Raw genomic sequence first — 6974 nt, 5'->3', positions numbered from 1 at the left:
GACGGATCCATCAAAACTATCACGTTAATGATTACCTCTGATAGTCTATTTCCTCTAAATTCCCCCACCAATCCTCTTCAAGTAGGATGGCGGGTCCACCAAAACTATCACATTAACATTTCCTCTAAATTCCCCCACCAATCCTCTTCAAGTAGGATGGCGGGTCCACCAAAACTATCACATTAACAGTTACCTCTGATAGTCTATTTCCTCTAAATTTTCCTACTAATTTTCTTCAGTAGGATGGCGGGTCTATCAAAACTATCACGTTAATAGTTACCTCTAATAGTCAAACTCATCAGATAGTGGCCTACTAGGTGATGAGCCTCTATTCCAACTTGATGGATAGTGGCTCACAAGGCAATATGTCATGTCTACCCCTCCTTTTCTTCCACTGCTAAGTCTTAATCAAGACTGGGGGTTGGTTACTTGGAATCCACTGGATTAAAAGTAATAAATCTTTCACATCGTCAAGTTAACAATATACTTCTGACGATCATCACCCCCACGGAGTATGAATTCAGTTTGCATCACTCCCAATTTGTCACGTTAACAATATACATCTGACAATTAACTTATCAATCCTCTTCAATAGGATGATAGGTCCTCAAAATTTCTCAAATCGCAATCTTCCCTAGAAAGACGTTAAGTCTTCAAAATCTTGTTCAAATTACAAGTACAAAACTCCTGTCACATTAATATTACACCACTGACAATCCACTTATCAATCCTCTTTAATAGGATAATAAGTCCTCAAAGTTGCTCCAATCACAACACATTCCTGTCACGTTAACATCACACCTCTGACAAAATCCACTTATCGACTCTCCCCAATAGAGCGATAGGTCCTCAAAATTGCCCCGATTGCAATAATCTTCTTGTCAGGTTAATATCACACCTCTGACAAAATCAACTTATCGACTCTCTTTAATAGAGCGATAGGTCCATAAACCCGTCAAGTTAATATCACACCTCTGACAAGCAACTTATCAATCCTCTTTAATAGGATGATAAGTCCATAAAATTACCCCGATCACAATATTCTTCTTGTCACGTTAATATCACATCTCTGAAAAAATCAACTTATCGACTCTCTTTAATAGAGCAATAGGTCCACAAACCCGTCAAGTTAACATCACACCTCTGGCACTTCCAACTTTCTTTCAGTGTTTCAAGTGAAAACATAACACATGAAGAAACAGTGACAAAGCCTACGCCTAACACGCGTTGCCGGTTAGTCTTTTGTCGCGAAAAAGAAACCAGAATCCACGTTTGGGGGACTTTATCTTGACCCCTAAATAGAGATAAGTTTGCATCTAACACATGCTGCTGGTTAGTCTTTTTCTGTAAAAAAGACAAAAGCCCACGTATTTAACATCATAGCGGGTCGTTATTAATAACACCAAAATCCATGCCTTACACGCATAGGGGACTTTATCTCGATCCCTAATTAGAAATAAGTCGACACCTAACATGCGTTACCGGTTAGCCTTTTTTTGTAAAAATAACAAAGTCTATGTATGTAAAATCATAGCATCAAGTCTAAGAGGGTTCATTCTCTTAGCACAACGTTACATGTGAAATGGATTCAAATAATTCACATGCTAGCCCGACTCAAACGGTAGTCGGTAAAGCCTTATCAAATCCGTTGATGGCTGAGAGTTTGCCAAAAATCCTATGAATGTTTGCGAGACCATCAGTTGAATGGATGTGAGCCGTGAAGTGACATTTGAGAGCTTCTATTCGTGATTAGCATGTACTGTCGCTACAGTTTCACTTCGAAGCTCAGATCCTATGTGGCAAATCTTTTCAACTAAGATGCCTTTGAAGCGGGTGCAGAGAACAACTCCTTTATGACAAGGAATTAACAGCTCCAAGATCAGAATTGAGATCCAAAATATTCCAAAAATTCGTCTCAGTCAACCGTGAACTTTCAAAAACTTTGGAGGAGGTTCTGTAGGCTGTCTAAAAATCATTACAGATAGTTGATCCCCATCAAATACCGATGATGGAAGTTATAATTCAACGGCTTTCAGAAGACTACAATTTGAAGACTTTTACGTAGATCGATGAAGGTTACAATCTGATGACCTTCACAATAACTGATGAAAGCTCTAATCAATAGCCTTCACAATCAACATCAGGAGTTACAATCTGACGACTCTCACATATCAAAGAGCTAAAGCAAAGATTACAAAATGATGATCTTTACAGAAAGAGACTATAAATCAACGGTCTCTTCAAACCAAGACGCGGAAGTCCTCCCCGCGTACCAGCATCAAGACACATCGTTTTTTATCATTGATGCAACTCAAGCTCGGCCACTAACACAACGCAAACACATCTAAAACTGGCCACAAATGCAGCTCAGATCCAGCTGCCAATGCAGCTCATATTCGACTACAAACGCAGCCTCTGAAAGCTGCCAACGTAGCTTCCATCAACTACCAAACGCAGCTTCCATCAGCTGCCAAACGCAGCTCTTAAATGCTGTCAACACAGCTTCTAAATCGCTACAAATGTAGCTTCCAATTGCTACAAATGAGCTTCCAGACACTCCGTCCGAGCTTCCAGATGCTGCGTTCGAGCTGCCAGACACTGCGTTTGAACGCAGAATTCACTCCAGAATATGAATTTTTATAATCTGAGGAGGATTCTTTCGGCTAGATTTTTGGAGATCGAACTTCCAAAAGTCAAGATCAAGGGCTGGGGCTTGGAAGGTATTATTTAGTAACAAAGAATTCATATACTTAGCGTATTAACCGATTATTCGGTTCAAACAACTCTTTTGACAGAGTTTTGCACTCATTCTGAGTCATAAAACTCGTGAAGTGTTCTCCAATGGTTCCAATGAAATAAGACGTTTGGATCGTCAACGAGAAGCAAACTTAACGCAAGCATTCGAGGGAGGCATCTCACCACTACCGTGAAGAACCCAGATTTAAACAAAGGAGAGAATCCATATCATTCTCCTCTCTTTTGTAATAAGGAAATTCAATTATAATTGAGATCAAGAGAATACAAATTAATTTTTTTTATTTTATTTACTACAAATTTTCCACCAAACACGGGCAATGGGACCACCTCCCATGTTTGGTTCTTCCGAAAAAATTCCATCTCCTCCTCCATCGTAGCCAACCAACTCTTACTATCCTTGTCCCGAATAGCTTCCTTGAAGGAGACCGGCTCATCTTCCTCCACCAAGAGTGTGTATTCCACCAAATTAACCTGCCTATAGTGTTTCAGGGGTTGATCATCCCCCAGCTTCAGTACCTGCTTGTATTCTCATCTTGGCCTAGTGGAAGCTAAATTATCCTCAAGCTGCTTTTGTTATAGTGCTTGTGTATTTTCCTGCTAAACATCATCCTGCTCAAGCTCATCATCTACCTGATTTCCCACTTGAACATGACTAGAACCTGGTTGGTCTTTAGGTTCTATCTCAATAACCTGGAATTTTGAAGTCCTAACAGTCCCAACACCATCATCCTTGGGCACCTTAGCAATCATGGACTTCTCATCAAATGTAACATCTCTGTTGATCACGAACTTCGAATCTTCTGTACACCAAAGGCGATAGTCTTTTAGACCCTTTGCATACCCCAAAAAATTACCTTCTTAGCCCTCGTGTCAAGCTTTCCCTCATTAATGTGATAGTAGGCGGTACACCCGAAAATCCGGAGCCTCTCATAATCTACATGCTCCCTTGACCATACCCTATAGGGTGTATCACCAACCAGTGTAGAATGTGGAGATTGGTTCACAATATAGCAAGCTGTAGCCACTGCTTCTGCCCACCATTCTTTGCCTAACCCAGCATAAGATTGCATACTCATTGCTTTCTCCCGTAATGTTCGGTTCAGCCTCTCCGAGACCCCGTTCTGCTATGGTGTTGACCTGACTATCCAGTATCGAACAATACTCTCGTGATCACAGAACTCTTTGAAGGCACCATCTGTGTATTTTTTACCATTGTCAAATCTCAGTGTCTTCAATTTCTTCCATGTCCTATTCTCAACCATTGCCTTCCACTTGTTGAATGTCTCGAATACCTCATTCTTATGCTTAAGAAAATAAATCCAAGCATACCTCGAATGATCATCTAGTCTCGAATACCTCATTCTTATGCTTAAGAAAATAAATCCAAGCATACCTCGAATGATCATCTATGAACAAGACAAAATACCTAATTCTTATGCTTAAGAAAATAAATCCAAGCATACCTCGAATGATCATCTATGAACAAGACAAAATACCTAGAACCACTCTTGGAAGTTATCTGAACCATACCCCACACATCTATGTACACATAGTCTAATATACATCTGCTCTTGTGATTGCTTTTCAAAACTTTGACCCTATGCGCCTTTCCGTACACACAATTCTCACAAAAATCCATGCAAGGTTTCTTCAGATTCTTTAGCAAACTCTCCTTACCAAGCAGATCCAGACCATTCTCTGACATGTGCCCAAGCCTTCTATGCCATAACCATGTGTGCTCACATAGATCTCTACTACTTTCTTCAGTTCCAACCGCTGCATCTCCCATCACCGTCGTACCTGAGAGAGTATATAAATTACGGTGACGAACACCCTTCATCACTACAAGGAAATCCCAAACAACCATCTTCCTTCCGTTCTCTATAACAATCCTGCAACCACCCGGAGTCTAATGCACCAACTGAGATAAAATTCTTCCGCAAGTCGGGAACGTGCCTCACATCAGTCAAGGTTCGGACCACTCCATCATACATCTTGATCTTGATATTACCTAGACCCACCATTTTACAAGCATGCTTGTTCCCCAGTAATACGGTTCCACCATTAATGCTTCTGTAGGTAGTAAACCACTTCTTATTTGGGCACATGTGGTAAGAGAAACCTGAATCAAGAATCCACTTTCCGGAGATATCCTCGCCTCCCGTGACAACATAACATACTTTCTCGCTCCCTTCCTCTGAAACATAGCTCGCTTCTTCCTTGCCTTCTCTCCTCTCAGTCTTGTTCTGCCCACCTACTCTCTTATTTGGACAGTCGACCTTGAAATGCCCAACTTCAGCTCTTCCAGCAAGAGGTCTTGATTTAGATCTAGACTTTCCTCCCTTTACTTTTTCTCGCTCATTGCTCCTTCCTCTAGCAAACAATCATTGCGCTTGTTCTTTGCTACCACCAGTAGTCAAGTCACTGGTTGTAATCTTCCGAAGGTCATCCGCTAGAAGCGTCATTATAGTCTCATCCATTGTCAAATTGTCTCCCATAAGCATCAGCGTTTGCACCAGGTTCTCATAAAACTTTGGTAGAGATAGAAGTAGTAGAAGAGTCTGATCCTCATCTTCTACAGTCATCTCGATGCCCTTCAGATCCGATATTATCCTATCGGACTTATTGATGTATTCTTGGATTGATGAGCCCTCCTCCATCTTACAAGTATACAATTTAGATTTTAACTAGATCCGGTTCGTTAGACTCTTCGTCATGAAGGTGCTTTCTAACTTTGACCACACGCCCGCAGTCGTTTCCTCTCCATCTACCAAGAAAGCTATATCACTTTCAAAGCAAAGGATAATCGACGCCCGTGCTTCCAAATCCAGCTCCTCCCAATCCTCATCAGACATATCCTTGTGTTTCTTCTCTTTTCCCGCCAAAGCCTTGTGCAATTTTTGCGAAATCAACGAGTTCTTCATCTACATCCTCCAATAGGAAAAATCGCTCTTCCCATTGAATTTTTTAATCTCGTACTTTCTAACTTTAACTATTTTGCTAGTTAACATCATCCTCCGTTTGTATTAATAAATCTGCTTCTCTCAAGAATTCCAACAAACACCTTGTGTTCATCACATAATAATCAAGCACCACCTCATATCAGAAATTTTACCACCTCTAATCTGAATAAAGGGCTTTGATACCAATTGTTGGGCGCAGAGTTACGCACTCACACCGCGGAAGCGATATCACTTCAGAGATAGCCCTAGATTTTGTTGTCACAAAAGTACAAGTCAACCTCTATATTCTCGTTTCTCAAAGGAAACAAGAATAGAAAGTAAAATATCTCAACAAAGTGAAATATACAGTCTTCCTCTCATTAGTTCTAGGACTGAATTATTGAGGGAACCTACAAGCAATAGCTAACACCTAGAAAACAGTAAATACACGAGATTTATGTGGTTCGGCAAACTTGCTTACGTCCACGGGAAAGGGGAGAGGAGATACCACTATAAGGAGAACACCGACGACTTGTACAATCCACAAGCTCGTCTCAAAAATAAAGTTATGATTTTTACCCAAAAGAAATTAACCTCTCTTTTGTAAAATCCCTCTTTTATCTCTCCTCTCAGATCTGAAAGCTCTCCCATTTTTTATGCATCCGACTAAAGAACCAGCCGCCCAAATACCCAGCTGATTCTCTCTCTCTGTTTTTCCCACGCACAAAACCCTAGAGAGGATCCATCGGTATTTATAGTAAAAAACTCACACGAAAAAGGCTAAGGCTCACCCAGGTAGGTGTGGGCCCCACGTGAACCCCTAAAGGAAAAAAAACCATGCGTCTTATCTTATCTCCTCACACGCTCATAATGACGTATAAAATGCATGGTAAGAACATGTGCAGAATGCAACTGTATTTATATCATAGTTTTTTCTTTTTTCTTTTTAATTTTTTTTTCTTTTTTATTTATTTCAATTTATAAAAGGGATTACACGTGTGATGATAACAAGCGGGCAACAAGCTGCGCCGCTAATCCTTTCTGAATTGCAAAACCCAACCTACGAAACACGTACTCAGCGGACCATGCTGTCGCCACATTCTTATTCATGAATTTCTATACCCTCCTGAGGAACTCCACCGCATCAGCTGCAAGGAAACCAAACATATCGAAAGCGAACGGGATGAAGTTGTGATGGTTGTCCTTGCAAGCTTGATCATGTTTGCCCACCTTTGCCTCTGCTGCTCTATCCGCTGCATACCCAACCTTGAACTC

This window comes from Asparagus officinalis, chromosome 8 (assembly GCF_001876935.1).
Source record: "Asparagus officinalis chromosome 8, Aspof.V1, whole genome shotgun sequence".
Taxonomy (NCBI): Eukaryota; Viridiplantae; Streptophyta; class Magnoliopsida; order Asparagales; family Asparagaceae; genus Asparagus; species Asparagus officinalis.
Note: the sequence above shows the minus strand (reverse complement) of the source record.